Below are 15,900 nucleotides of genomic sequence, written 5' to 3'. Positions count from 1 at the left end.
TGTATTCACACCATTCATCTCTTCATACATGTACTTAGGGTAATGATGTCCGTCTCATTCCACCATCTTTTTACCCCCTTGACCCCTCTCTTTCTCACTCTCACCTTTGCCCTTTCTATAGAGTTTATCTAATCTTCCCATGTTCTCCCTCCCAACCCCACTATGGATCAGCCTCCTTATATCAGAGAAAACATTCAGCATTTGGTTTTGGGGGGTTGGCTAATTTTACTTAGCATTATACTTGGAGAGTATTTATTTTATTAATTCATTTACCTACAAATGCACAGAATATGATATACAATCAATCAACAAATATATGGAAAAAAAAGTTCAACGTGTGTAGCAATTAGAGAAGTGCAAATCAAAACTACTCTAAGATTTCATCTCACTCCAGTCAGAAGGGCAGCTATTATGAATACAAACAACAGTAAGTGTTGGCAAGGATGTGGGGGAAAAGGCACACTCATACATTGCTGGTGGGTCTGCAAATTGGTGCAGCCAATATGGAAAGCAGTATGGAGAATCCTTGGAAAACTGGGAATGGAACCACCATTTGACCCAGCTATCCCACTCCTTGGTCTATACCCAAAGGACTTAAAAACAGCATACTACAGGGACACAGTCACATCAATGTTTATAGTAGCACAATTCACAATAGCTAAACTGTGGAACCAACCTAGGTGCTGAGAACATTTTCAAAGCACTTTTCAAGTCTGGCTGAGAACTCTGACCTACATGAAATGGTGTGAATATACTTTGTGTACAACCAGAAATATGAAAAACTGTGCTCCTTATATGTGTAATAAGAATTTTAATGTATTCCACTGTAATATTAAAATTTCAAAAAAGAAATAGATAAGAAGACATTAGTATTTAAAATCATGTGTCGCCCCCCCCCCCAAAAAAAAGAGCCATCAGCAATATTCTAACCAAGAAAGCAAGGATTTCTTATATTTCTGTGTCCATGCTATTGCAAAGAAAGGGTTATAAACCAAACAAGTTCAGTTTATTGGTCCAGAACCAATCCCAGGTAGCCACTGTACAGCAGAGACAAAGAATTCTTTTTGTAGTTTGCTTTCTCATCTTCAGTCTAACCAGCTGGCCTGTTTATTGCCCCCGTAGACAATTAGAAGAATTCAGTTCTCTGCTTCAGAAGTGCACTCACCTCCAGTACTGGAGTGGGCTACAGAAGGAGGGCTTTTGTCTGCTCCCCTCTCCCTAAGCGTGCAATACCTTTCCATGAAAGAGGAGGGCAGGTGCTTATTGCTAAGTGCCTGGATTAGCCAGCCACGAGAGGAGTCAGTGTTTCTACCACCACTGATCGTACCTTTTCTAATGATATTAATTGTTGCATTATAGTTAGACATCATAGTGAGATTCATTGTGAAATATTTACCTATGCACTCAACACAAAAAAATTTGGTCTGTTTTATTCCCGGGGACCCTCTGGATGTTACATGCATGGAAGATAATTTGCTCCACTTCAATCCCCACTGCTTCCTCTTTGCCTCCCCGCCTGCCTCCCTCTCTCTGTTCCCCTTCCTCCACTCAACTCGCCTTCCTCCTGTTTATTTATAGTTTATTTTAACTGGTGCTTTATAGATATACACCCAAGGTGGAATTCACTGTGGTATATCCATATATGTACAGAGCATAACGTGGTCCACCTCCTTCTGCAGTTCCTCCCTTTTCCTGTCTCTGCTTCCTAACTTCCTCAATCCCTTTCCCCTCTGCAATAATCTCTCTTCTATTTTCATGCAATTTCCCCTTTTTTACTTTCCTACTTCTCTCTAGCTTCCACCTAGGAGAGAAAAACATCCAACCCTGGGCTTTCTGAGTTCATCTGATTTCACATACATGTTTTCCTCAATTCCATCCATTTACCACCAAATGACACAATATTGTCCTCCTCTGTGGCAGAGTAAAGTTCACTATGTATCTATGCCACATTTTCTTTATCCGCTTATTGGTTGACAGGCACCTGGACTGGTACCCTAACTTATTAATTGCCCTGCTACAAACATTGATGTCGCTGTTATCACTATAGTGTGCTGATGTTAGTTCTTTTGGATAAATACCAAGGAATGGAATAGCTAGCTCATATGGTGGTTTCATTCCTAGTTTTTGGAGGAATTTTCATATTATTTCCAAAGTGCACTCAAGTTATACACCAACAATTAATTAGCATCCCTTTCCTCCCACCTCCTTGACAGCATTGATTATTGCTTTCCTAATGATTGCCATTATAACTGGATTGGGTTGAGATGCCAGTGTACTTTTAATTTGAATTTCCCTGGTTATTAGGGACACTGAACATTTTTTCATATATCTATTGCCCATTTGCATATCTTCTTTTGAGAGTGCCTGTTCAGTTTTTCCGCCTATTTATTAATTTTGTTATTTGGTTTTTTTTGGGGGGGCGGGGGGGAGGGTGTTAAATTTTTGAGTTCTTTATATAATCAGGGTATTAATCCTCTGTTGGAGGAGAAACTATCAAAGATTTTTTTTCTCCTCTATAGGCTCATTCTTCACGCTATTGTTTCCTTTGCTATGCAGAAGCTTTTTAAATTTGAGATCATCTGAAGGGTTGATTCTTGTTCTATTTCTTGAGCTTTGGGGTGTTGTGAAGAAAGTCAAGTCGGCATGCTAGTTGACCCTGTGTTTTCTTCTAGCATTGTGGAGTTTCTGGTCTAATTCCTACATCTTCAATCCACTTTGAGTTGGCTTTTTTACAGAGTGAAAAGTGAGAATCTAGTTTCATTCTTCTCTACCACCATTTATTTAAAAGGCTATTTCTTTTCTCTAATATATGTTTTTTGGCACCTTTGTTAAGTATCAGATGACAGTATATGTGTGGATTTGGCTCTGTGTCTTCTACATTGCTTTTTGGGTCCATTTTGATCCCATACCATGCTGTATTTGTTACCATACCTCTGTAGTATAATTTGAGGCTCAGAATTGCAATGCCTCCTGCAACACTCTTCTGGCTCAAGATTACTTTGACTATTCTGGGTCTCTTATTCTTCCAAATGAATTTGGATACTGTTTTTTTTTTTTTCTAGCTTTGTGAAGAATGTCATTGGTATTTTGATGGAGATTGCATTGAATCTGTAGAGCCCTCCTCACTTCCCCAATCCCCTTCCTATGCTCTTCTACTGGTCTCTCTTCTATTTTGATGAGATTGCTCTTATCCACATTTATAGCAGCATCATTCACAATAGCCAAATTATGGGACTAGCCTGGTATTCATCAATGGGTGAGTGAATAAAGAAAATGTGTTATGTATACAAAATAGAATTTTATTCAGCCACACACACACAAAAACAAACAAACAAACAAACAAAAAAACGAGAGCATGTATTTGCAGGAAAATGAATGGAAAGGGAAAAGAAAACCACATGCTAAGTGAAATAAGCCAGACTCCGAAAGTCAAGGGTTGTTGCATGCTTTCTCTAATATGTGGAAGCTAGAGAGGAGAAAAGAGGGGAATCTCATGAGAATGTTTATAACCATTTTTATAGGCATTTTTAAAATTATTTTAATATACTCTGTAAGGAATAATTGGTTAACATCTAAAAGTAGCATTCCATCTGCAGGTTCAGATAATTTCTTATTCAAAGAATAAATGGAAAAGCTACTTTCAATAACACACATGCAACTTATTTTCACCAAAGCTTCTCATATTTATATTGTCTGCATTTGAGTAAAGAAAAGGTGGGATTCCATTTGAAGTGATTGAACAACTGGGCAGAATTGGTGGGTCATTTCGTAGGAATGTGTATCTGTTCAGGCTTGTATAACCAGACCCTTTGACAAGCCTAGTGACATCGTGGGAAGACCCCACAAAGGAAAGATGGCTCTTGCCCTCCCATAAGGTGTGTGTGTGTGTGTGTGTGTGTGTGTGTGTGTGTGTGTGTGTGTGTTTCTGGGGATTAAACCCCAGACCTTGCGCATGCTAAGCAAATGCTTTACCATGGAGTTACATCCCCAGCCCTGTGCCCTCAAACTTCAAATTCTGATGGAAGTTTATGAACACCTGTAACAGAAAAGTCCCTGTTAGCAGCCCAAGGACACCTGCAGTATCCACCCTGATATATATGCGCTCACCTGAAATATTGCTGGTACCAAGTAACAAGAAATGAGAAACGACGATTTATTATACCAATGTCCACAAAGGCAAAGTTAAACATAAACTATGGTGCAACCAGGTGAGGAAACAACAAGGAGAGCAGGGGGAATAATGTGGCTGGATTGTAGAGGAAAACAAATTAAAATAGTAAATGCATAACTATGAACTTGAGTGCATAGCATAGAGTTACACAGACTTACTATATTTAATACACGTTTTATATAAAAGTGCACAAGGACATTTATGTATATTTAATTGTATAGCGATATATTTAAGTAGGTATCCATTCTTTAATATATTAAATATGTACACTTAATTATCTAAATATAAATATTCCCATTTGCAATTTAGTATCTTTTATGCATACGTAAGGCAGAGGTTTTAGATTTATTATGGGTTTTACATTGGGTTGCTCTTGAGGACAGGGGTGCCGCAGACTGTGGGAGTGGAGGTCCTCAACTTTGGGGAAACAATAAGATGCTTGGGCTGGGATGGAGGTGTATACATTTTTATTTAATAGACTTGTGTATATTTTTTATTTTTTCATTAAGTTTAGATTTTGTCATTAAATTACTGAATGGGTTTAAAAAAGGGACCATAGTCACTATTCATGCGTTGATCAAAAAAGTATTCCTAGGGTGAAAGAAGGTCTACCTAAGTCCAACTGGACCTAGATCCTCAGCAGAAGTAGCTGACCAGCCCTGTTGGCCCCTCCACATAATTCCAAGGGGCCACTCTCCATGTCTAGATGACAGCTCCATTCCTAACCCACCATTTGAGAGATGCTAATGATTTTTATGTATTTTTAAACCCTATAAACAGTTAAAGAATTATCTCTTCTTTTGAACCACACACCTCAGATACCCCTGGACACAGTGAGATTTTAAACTAAGATGTAAGTCCTTAATGTGTGCTAAAACAGTGTTCAGGGTATTGGGAAAACATTCAGTTTTCTTTGAGAGAAGTTAAATATCTGAGATGAGTTTTCCTTTTATTTTTACGGTGCTAGATAATTGTCTTTTCAATTTTCATGCATGTGGGTTATAAGGACATAAACCCATTCAAACCTGTTAAATTTGAAATTAAATATTAATGGCTTCAACAACAGCAATGACAAACTCTGGCGGAAAACATCCTTTATGATTGTAGATTAGGAAGCCATAACTTGACTATAAATCCTAAATCATCATCTTCCATTTCTATAGCCGTAATTGGCGTAGAGAACACTAAAGGGTCTCTCGGTAATTGCCCCTAAATTACTGAATCATACTTATTCTCATCTTAATAATTAAAAATATTTCAAATGCCAAACTTGGTTTTGTGGACTCTAAGTATTAACCATTCAGTGATAACTAGACCTTGCTTAGCTATGTTAAAATAATAAAAAAAAATTCCACTTAGTCATTTTAGTTATGACTGTGAGGTGTAATTTATCAAAAGCACAATGAGAGGTTATCAAACTCTCATTTCAGTAAGAGAAAGAGGAACATTACCCTCAAGAGATAAATCTTTCATTAAACTTTACAAAGACCTTAAGCTGGCTCTACCCCATTTATCACTGCTAGTCTTCCAGAATACACCAGCTGCCAGTGTTTAGAGAGCAGCTCAGGGCAGACGGCCAAAATCAGGGCTGATGGCTGGTAGGATGGATTAAACTTCTGCTCCATTTTTTAACACGTCCAAATCCACCTAAGAAAATCACTTTAAAATCAGCCGAGTTCGGGGATGACTTTTGGTATTGGACTCAACTATTTAATAAATGTTAACATGATTTTTTTTGTTTGAAATGTGGTGAAAATTTCTCTCTAACAACAACTACAAAAATATCCTGTTGTTGAGAGAGAAAAAAAAAAAAAACAAACCACAATTTCTCTTCCATGCTCATAAAATCTTGTTTGATGTTATCATTCTTGTAACTGCAAAGTATCAATTTGGCATTTGTTTGTACTCTCCTTGGAGCAGAGCCTTTTATGTGTGCAGCTACTCTAAGTTATTTTTATTGCCATTGAAATCATCCTGTTTCATGTAAATGTGTGCTTTTTTTTCATCCTCCCTCCCCTCTGAAACATAAGCACCTTGAGAGCAGGTCCTGTCCACTGGACCCAGAGCACTTGTAGAAGGCTGGTCAGCTTTCTGTCACAGTCACAAACCACCAGAGATCAACAATTTTTTAGGAGAAAAAGCATATTTGGTTCATGGCTCCTGACGTTTCACTCCATGGCACACTAAATTACCACTTCACACCTAAAATGACTTTTAAAAAAAGAAGTAAAGGCACAAGAGACTGAGAAATATTAAAGAATTGATTACATGCCCTTGACTGGTTTTTTTGTGTTCATGAGTTGAAGATTTACTTTCAGAACCACTGAAGGGGAAAACTAGAGGTATTTCTTCAAGGGAGATTTTTAATTCTTCTTAATGTGATTGATTTCATTAATTAAACTTAACGTCAAAAGAAATTTAAAGGAGTAACTCAGAAATTATGACATAGAGGGAAATCCCTACCATCTGATAAACAGAAATTGTAATAAATATCTAAATTCCTCTTCCTGATACAGCATTTGTTTTTGGTTTTTATTTTGGTACCAGGGGTTGAACCCAGGGTTGCTTAATGACTGAATCACAACCCCAGCCCTCTTTCTAAAATTTTTCTGTTTTGAAATGGGGCCTCACTAAGTTGCTGAGACTGACTTTGAACTTGTTCTCCTGCCTCAGATTCCTGAGTTGCCCAGCTTCCTGATACAGCTTTTTAATAATTGGTTTCATTGCATACAGGGCTTAACAAGTCCATAAAACAAATGCAAATACAACTACTAAAGTCTGCAAAGGTTGCAATTTAGATAACTTTGGTATTTCCCCCAGTTATTTTATAGACAGATACATGCATTGTACTGATGTTTTAGGAACTTCTTTAATTACCCTTTGTTTTTTGCTTTTTTCTCCTTCTTAACTAAATTCTGTGAGCTAAACATTTTTTTTCTCTACCTCCTGCTTCAAAACTGAGAGAAACTTGAGTTCATAAACTGAATATTTGGTAAGAATGGGTGCTTCTGTGCGGACACGGACCACACATCTGTACCTTGCAATTGAAAAGGAAATAGCCTTTAGTGAACCACCTTTTCCATTGTATTGAGCTGAAATCATCAAGTTTTATTTAAATGATCATCAAAAAGAAATATGCAAGGGGCAATGTGGAGAATGATTTAATATTCCAGGGTAATGGGTCCTTAAGTCTTCGGCTTGACGTAAGGGAAGAATAGTGAAGATGGGAGAAGAGACTCCTATTGGGCGCAGGCTGAGTCTTGCAGGTTTACTCCTGGGGGTTCCTGATATAACTGAAACTCTTGAATCTCAGGAAGCCCCTCAGTCAGGATGATCAGGTGGACCCTTAGACCACTTTAGTTATATGTTGGCAGGTGAATATGGTTTTCAGTCAGTCCTTCATATCAGCAAATTCTATATCCACAGACTCAACTAACCTTGGATCAAAGGTATTTAAAAATAATTGAGATTGTATCTACAAATGCTCTCATGATCTATGTTAACTCAGGTGACCATTTTTTTTTTATGTGAAGGAGTTTAATCTCGAAGGAAAAAAAAAAAAACAACTCACACCACCATTTTTCTTAGCATTTGGAATCTCATAGCAAGGGTAATTACTATCTCCTACGACCACTTCCATTATTTACTGCTAATAGATTGTAGTTTATTTATTAGTAGTAAATAATAAATGGAATTACTATACAATTGTATACATATGACATATACATATTTATTCTATTTTTTTTTCTGTTCCTCTGGAGAACCCTAATGCCCTGAGTAATTGGATAGTGAAGGCCAATTGGCTTATTCTACTTTAAATCTTCTTCCCAGATTCATTGTGTTCCTTCTTTATACTGCCATCACCAACACTCTAAATTTAATCCTCCAGAAATAATTTCTGAGTTAGCACACCCTGCTCCAACGTTAGCACATCAAAACTCATATGTCATAAAACATATAAATCCATTACCTGATGAGCCAAAGACGCATTTGGATGCAGGAGTAAGCCCTTGAGCCAACATGTGACCTTTCTTAGTGAATCTGGGGCATGTAGGAACATGTTGGGACTGAATAATTTAGGTACCGGATTATGTTGGGTCAAAACCAAATGAGCAAAAAAAAAAAGTTTATGAAATCTTTATGAGGTGACGTGAGATGTCGACAAAGGCCAAAATCTGGTGTACTCTTAAGTGTGGGGAGTAGGAAATGTTCTCTGAAGAGCATAACTTAAAGGATGGAGGAAGTAGATGACTTCTTAGACAAAGCTGAGAAATTGCCTGGTCCTTTCCAGATTGGAACCAGCTGTGGCCTGTTGCCAGGGGCCTCGGGATAAGGGATGGCCTGTCGCTGAACTTGGGTGTTCCACCCCTGGGAGGCTTGTCTTGATCTTGATGTGACTTCCTAAAAGAGGCAAGAGTAACTGCACGGGGTCAGAGGGTTACCACACTGGACCCAAGATATTTCTGTGTTTGAAATAAATAGAGACTCTGAGACCTAAGTAGAAGCTGATTTTTTTCCCCCAAGTTTTTGATAAAATTCCTAAGGGCAGAGGATTCCGGATGTCATTTATCAAGTTCCTGAAATAGCCTATGTAAAATGAATCACTGTAAAATAACTTCAGATTTCAGCAACGTAATCTCCCTACGAAGGGATTATTTTTAGAAATTCCTACTTTTCTTGAATATCCAAAAGCCTCAATTTGGGGCTTCTGTTTTCATACAGCTGATTTTTTCCTACAAGTTATATAACATTAAGTTGCAAAAAATGCCATCTATCTTTATTATTCAAACTAATATTGCATCTGGGTTTCAGGTGTCCTGGATCCTATTAGTGCAAAATTCAACACAGGATGTTTTCCATGGTCCTCTGCCCTCCTCACATTTGACTTTGGATTGCACATGCATTCAAAGTGACTTTTAGAAACAGACTGAAGATCATGGTCTCTGGAAAATTCCTTATTCGTTCTTGTCCCCATGTCTTAGTTTGGGATGCTGAACAGAATACTATATAAAGGAGAAGGTTTATCAACAAAATAAGTTTATTTTTCACTGTTCAAGAACATAAAAGTTGAAGGGTAGTTGGATTCTGGTGATGCCCCTCTTCTGAGTTGTAGAGGGTCAACTAATCCTTGTACTTTCACATGGTGGAAAGAAACAATGTTCTGTTTAGTAAGGGCACCAATCCCATTCAGGAGGGCTCCATCCTCGTGACCTAATTACCTTTCAAAGGTAATTATTTACCTCCTCATGTCATCACACTATGGCTTAGCAATTTCAACATAAGAATCTTGAGAGGGTATAAGCATTCAATCCTTTGCCCTTTCAGATGAAAAAATCCAAACATATCCTGTGATCAATCGATGTTTTTCCTTGTGGTTATCAAGTTGCTATGTGTATATCCTTCATGGATAATCGGGTCTGGATAAAAGGTCAGTGGCAGAAATGCACTTGATCAGAGAGCCTAGGGACAAACACAGTTTAAAAAATCCAAAAATGCTCACTTTTTCTCAGAGACTAGGGACTCCTGAATTTCCAGAGGGAATGCAGCCTGGTTAGCATTTTTCTCTGAGCAGAGAAAAGGGAATGTCCATTTAATGTTTTTTTTTTTTCTGCTAAGTGTATTTCAGAAAATAAAAAGTGAATCATTTCTGCATTGAATTATGAGCATAAGCCTGCCATATATCCATGTGAATTGATCTTGTTTAGTGAACTCTAACTATCTAAGAGCAATGACTATCAAATTCTAACATGGCAAACAGTCAATATTTGTGCAACAATTCAGCCTTCTGTCAGATATCACTCATGGATCACATCATTTCCCCCTTCATGCCAATCAGGGCTTCACAATCCTCTAAAAATAGCCTTGGAGCAACTATAATCAATGAACCGGAATTGCTTGGGAGATAGAACCCATTTTCCACACCTGACTTCTTTGGTGTCCTCGAAAGTGGCCAACACGTTGTTATTTCAACATTGCCTACATTCATCCCTTGTTAATGAACTGCACTTGGGTGAAACAAACCAAATACGCTCGATAAAATTGCAGGAACTTTATAATTTCAAAGAAAGCAGATATTCAGTATTTGGCTGTTTTTTCCCCCAAAAAATCCTAAAGAAATTTCTGTGTTTTGAATATAAACAGATCATTTGCAGCCGAACACATTTTGTTGCAAATATCCCATGCACCACCCGGAAGGAAGAGATCAAAGTCAGCTGTGTGAAGATGGTCACCCAGGGCAGAGTCAAAGGTTCACAGGAGTGAGCAAAGATTCTGCCAGCGCAGTAGGTAGCTTCATGTTCTATTCAGGACTTAGAAGAGATCAGACTTACCACAAATTGAAGCTGAAAGAAGTTTGGAATAGCCAAAACTTCATTTGCTTTCTTCAATAGAAAGAAAGTTCAGTTCTTCCCCATGGTTGCCTGGGCTGATTTCTGTAGGCTGTTCTTCCCACCCGTGTGTGTGTGTGTGTGTGTGTGTGTGTGTGTGTGTAATAGTTCCTGAGAAAATAAAATAGAGCCAGCAGGCAAGATAACTAGACCATCCCCATATAGAAACACCTGTGTGAAATTTAAGTGTTTTTACGGGTTAACTCACGTTGCTGTCTAGAACGTTCTGTATGCCTCTCTTCCTATGTGCTCTCTTTAAATGAACAATATTGCTTATCTTTGACTTTTGTTGTGTACTCTTATTTTATTTTCATTTTATATACACACTGATTTTTTTTAAAGTTTCATTACCAGCCTCCTTTTATTCAAGGTTTTCTTTGTACCAAGCAAGGAAAGATTTTTTTAAAAATTTATTTATTTAACTCATACATTGATTCAACAGATGTTTTATGAATGGCATTTTTTCCTGACTTATGTGATAGTGTGGAGATTAAATAAGAATAAGGGACCTGCTTTTGTGCGGCTTTTGTGCTAATAGGGTAATAAAAATACACAGTGGAATAGTATCTGTGCTGTGATTTCTTGATCTGGTTTGAGTGTGTCTCCATAGAGTTTATATGTTGGCAGCTTGGTCCCAGGGAGCTTTAAGAGATGGTTTTAGGTCACTGAAGGTGTGATCTTAGAAGGGCTTAACAGAGGTCTCATGGGCCCCTGTGGCTTCCTGTCTCACCCTGTGGTATTTCCCTTTTGCATGTGCTCCACCATTACCATGCTCTCTGTCATGAGGTCCTCACCAGAGCAGATTTCATGCCTGTGCCATGCCCTTGAACCTCTAGAACTGTGAGACCAATGAAACTCTTTTGTTGTAATGTCACCCAGCCTCAGGTATTTTACTACAGCAATGGAACGTGAATTATTGCCATCTGATAGAGATAAGAGCTATGGGGGAAATGAATAGCATAGTTAAAGGACAAGTAGAAGAAGCAGAAGGAAAGGAGGGTTTGGGTGGCCAGGAAAAACTCTGTAAGCAGGAAATATTTGATTGGATTGTGAGGTGACAGTATGTGGTTAGTGGGGAGGAAGAGAATTTTTAAGCCAAAATAACAGCAGCAGTAACAGAGCTTAGAGGTTGCGAGCTGCAGAAATGGGACCAGTGTGATGCAGAATGGAGGAAGAGGGCTCAGGTGCACAGAATGACATGAAGTCAGAGTACACAGGGGTGACATGATCCGAGGCCAAGCAAATCATAGTTACACATTTCCATTGCTGTTTTTGTGCATTGGGAAACCACTTGAAGGGAACTTTCAGAGTTTCACTTTTATTTGACAGAGATTATTTGAGGCACCAAAGGAGAAGTTAAGAGACAAAATAGGAAACTGTTGCTATAGTCTACACCTAAGGTGAAACTCTGGATGTGGGTCATATGAATGGAGATGTTAAAAGTGGTTAAATTTTTGATTTGTTTTAAAGGTACATCTATTCATATTTGAGTATTAGAGGTGAAAAAAAAGCAAAGAGCCACTAGTGTCTGAATATGAATGGCAGAGACCCATTAAAAAGACAAAAAACTGGCTGAGTGTAATCCCAGCACCTTGGGAGGCTGAGGCAGGAGGGGATCTGCCGCAGTCAGACTGACTGCAGCAAAATAACCTGGGGGTGACAAACAACTTGTATATGTTGATACAGCAGGAGTAAGGGCCGTTTATTGTAGGACAGGAGGGGTATTTATACATTTTACACAGCTTATCTTAATTAGCATAAACTAGATACAGCAGTCAACCAATAAGGAATCTCCACACTTAATGGCTCGCTTTTGTTACTTCACAAACCACTCCCTCTGGCATTTTGCCAGGCACTATCCAGACTTGTTTACAGAATCTAACAGGGATCAAGAATTAAAAGCCACCCTCAGTAACAGTGAGGTGCAAAGCAATTCATAATGGAATATTACTCAGCCTTAAAGAATAATCAAATTATAGTATTTACCAGGTAAATGGATGGAGTTGGAGAATATCATGCTAAGTGAAGTAAGCCAATCCCCCAAATACCAAAGGCCAAATGTTTTCTGTGGTAGGTGGATGCTGATCCATAATGGGGGGTGGGGCTAGAGAAGAATGGAAGAACTTTGGATTGGGCAGAGGGGAGGCAGGAGAGAAGGGGCGTGTGAGGGGGGAGATGGGGGACTGAGATGGACTTTATACCGTATGTATGATTATGATTGCACGAATGGTGTGACTCTGTGTCTTCTACAACCAGAGAAATTAAAAGTTGTGCTCCATTTGTGTAAAAAATGTAATTAAATTTAAAAAAAAATAAAAGAGAGAAGGTGAAGAGTCAGAAAGGACATGAGCTAACTGGATCATATGGAAGGGTCAGAAAATGATCCCTGTCCGATGTGGCCAAGTGGTGGAGTAGGAGAGGATGAAGCAGGCATCAGAGTCCTTACCTTGCAGAGTGTGATGACCGTGGAAGCACAGATGCGTGAGAATGACCTCTGAAGTGGTTTTACAGGGAATAGTTTCAACAGGACAACTAGTTTTAAAACTGCATTTACTGAGCCTTATTCTGAGGTTGTCTGCTGCGCAGGAGAACCTTGACCTTGTTATTGTGCACCTGGAGAGGCACGTGGAGTAGATGGATGGCTTTTGTTTTTAACATATAAGTGATCATAGAATATAAATGAATGATTTTAGAGAACTGGGACCATAAATGATATGCTCTGTAGGGCCAGAGAGCAAAGACTTGGAGCTACCCTGACCCTGTGGTCTCTGCCGCCATGGGTCATCTCTACTACTGTGACATAAGAGCAGCCAAAGCTACAGGTAAATAGGCAAGCTGTGCTCTCGTGAAACTCTCCACCTGCACTTTAAGTTTTTGAATCTTGTGTAATTTTTACATCATAAAATATTATTCTTCATTTATATTTTCCAACTATTTAAAAACGTGAGAACTTTCTTGGGCGTCCAGCCATATTGAGCCCATGATCTATGATTTGCTGACCTCTGCTAGAAGACAAAGTGTGGTGCTATAGAAAGGAAGGGAGAAGGATCCTCAGCCTTTAGAGTTCAGGCTTCTCCTACTTTAATAACAGCTGGACACGAGAAGCGGAGTACTGCAGTCTTCAGCTGTTTGGATCTGTCCCCTGAGTGGACAAAGTCTTGGACTAACCAAATTTGGTATTTTTTTTTACTAAAAGGATGATGGAAGGAGAAAGGCTGAGGGGGTTGAGAGTATGCTCAAGGGAGTGATCGCAGCGGCTGACCATGTAACTTGAGTTAAATTAGAAAAGTAAAGGAATACACGGGAGTGTGGGAAAGTCAACCAATGAACAGATCCTAAGTTGGGAGTCACGGTTGTAGGGGGGCCAGGATACTGGAAGGGTGAGAGGGAAAGACAGGTGGGTTTTTGAAGAGAATAGTGGTTGTGGGATTAACGAGGAGATGTATTTGTTTGCTAATAAACATGGCAGTGGGCGACAGACTGGACCTCGGGGGCTATGGAGGTCAGAGAAGGCTCTGGAGGGATGGAGGCATCTGAAACGTCTATGAAGACGTCAAAACCTCTAAGATATATGAAAAGAAGGGGATTGGGGGATGTGGGAAAAGTCATGTTCTTCAAGGGTTGAAGGCAGCTACGTGGTAAAGGTTGCTTGGCCAACATAATACCTAGGGCACAGGGCAGTCCAAAACCAACACCCATGTCTTTTCATTTTCTTTGTTTGTTTTCAAATTTTTCATTATAGCATTGTAATTCTACTAGTATTAGAGCTCATTTTGACTAGATCATACTACAAGTAATTTGTTTTCAATCCTCACGCCCCTCCTTCTCCCTCCCGGACTCTCCCTCTTTTACTGAAATTCCTTTCACATCTTTGTTAATTCATTTTTTTAAATGATTACTTTTAGTTGTGTATGGACACAATGCCTTTTTTTTTTTTTACTTATTTACTTGTTTTTTTTTTTTTTTTTTTTTTTTTTTTTGTGGTGCGCTCTACCACTGAGCTATAGCCCCAGCCCTTGTAAATTCATTTTTGATCGGTACTTTCTACATATACATAATGCTGAGGTTCCCTTTGGTACATTTATATATGAACATAACATGATTTTGTTAAATTCATTCCCTAATTTCCCCCCTTTTCTATTCCTCCCTCCTTCCTCCCTCTCATCCTCCTCCTTCTACCCCAATGATCTTCCCCATGTCTTGGGGATATCCTATCCCCTCTCCGAACACCTTCTTTTCTTTATTTTACTCTTGCTTCCACATGTGAGAGAGAACACTGGACCCTTCATTTTCTGAGTTTGGCATATTTCACTTAGCATCAATTTCTCCATTTCCATCCATTTACTAGCAAATACCATTATTCCATTCTTCCCTGGGGCTGAGTAAAACTCCATCCTGTAGGTATACATTTTCTTGATCCGTTCCTCTATTGATGGGCACCTGGGTGGGTTCCATCACTCGAACATTGTGAAATGTGCTGCTACCGACATGAAGGTGGCTGTATCCCTACAGTATGCTGATTTGGGCTTTTATGGGATAAATACAGGGGAGTGGGCTAACTGGATCATATGGTGGTTCCATTCCTAGTTTTCTGCTTTGCAGAGTGGTTATACTAATCTGCAGTCCCACCAACAATACACACTTTCACCTTGTCCCCACATCCTCCCCAGCATTTATTATGATTCATGTTCTTGATCATTGCCATTCTAACTGGAGTGAGATGAAATCTTACTGTACTTCTTATTTGCATTTCCCTGACTGCTAGAGAGAGTGAACATTTTTTAAATATAGTTATTTGCTGGTTCATTGTGTTTCTTCTTTTGAGAATTTTCTGATCCTCTCTTTAACCATCATGACATCTGCCTCCATAAGGCTGCTTGCATATGGTATAGTTTATGGTCAAAAGCAAGCTAAATCTAGGGTATGTCAAACACCTTCCTATTGCCATTTGGTCTTCTTGACCTCCATCTCATGGCACTTGTCATTTCCGCCACATCATCTTGGTGGTCTTCCTCCTGACCACACCTCTTGTCATTCCTATTTGTGCCGCAATCCGGCTGCAGCAAAATAACCGGGGGGTGACGAACAACTTGTGTACATTGATACAGCAGGAGTGGGAGCCATTTATTGTAGGACAGGAGGGGTATCTATACATTCCACACAGCTTATCTTAATCAACATAAACTAGATACAGCAGTCAACCAATAAGGAATCTCCACACTTAATGGCTTGCTGGTGTTACTTCACAAACCACTCCCTCTGGCAAAATGCCAGGCGCCATCCAGACTTGTTTACAGACTCTAACATATTTGCTCTTGGGGTCAAGTTTTATCCTCATGAAAT

The sequence above is a fragment of the Callospermophilus lateralis genome, chromosome 20 (assembly GCF_048772815.1).
Source record: "Callospermophilus lateralis isolate mCalLat2 chromosome 20, mCalLat2.hap1, whole genome shotgun sequence".
Taxonomy (NCBI): Eukaryota; Metazoa; Chordata; class Mammalia; order Rodentia; family Sciuridae; genus Callospermophilus; species Callospermophilus lateralis.
This window is presented reverse-complemented; position numbering follows the sequence as displayed.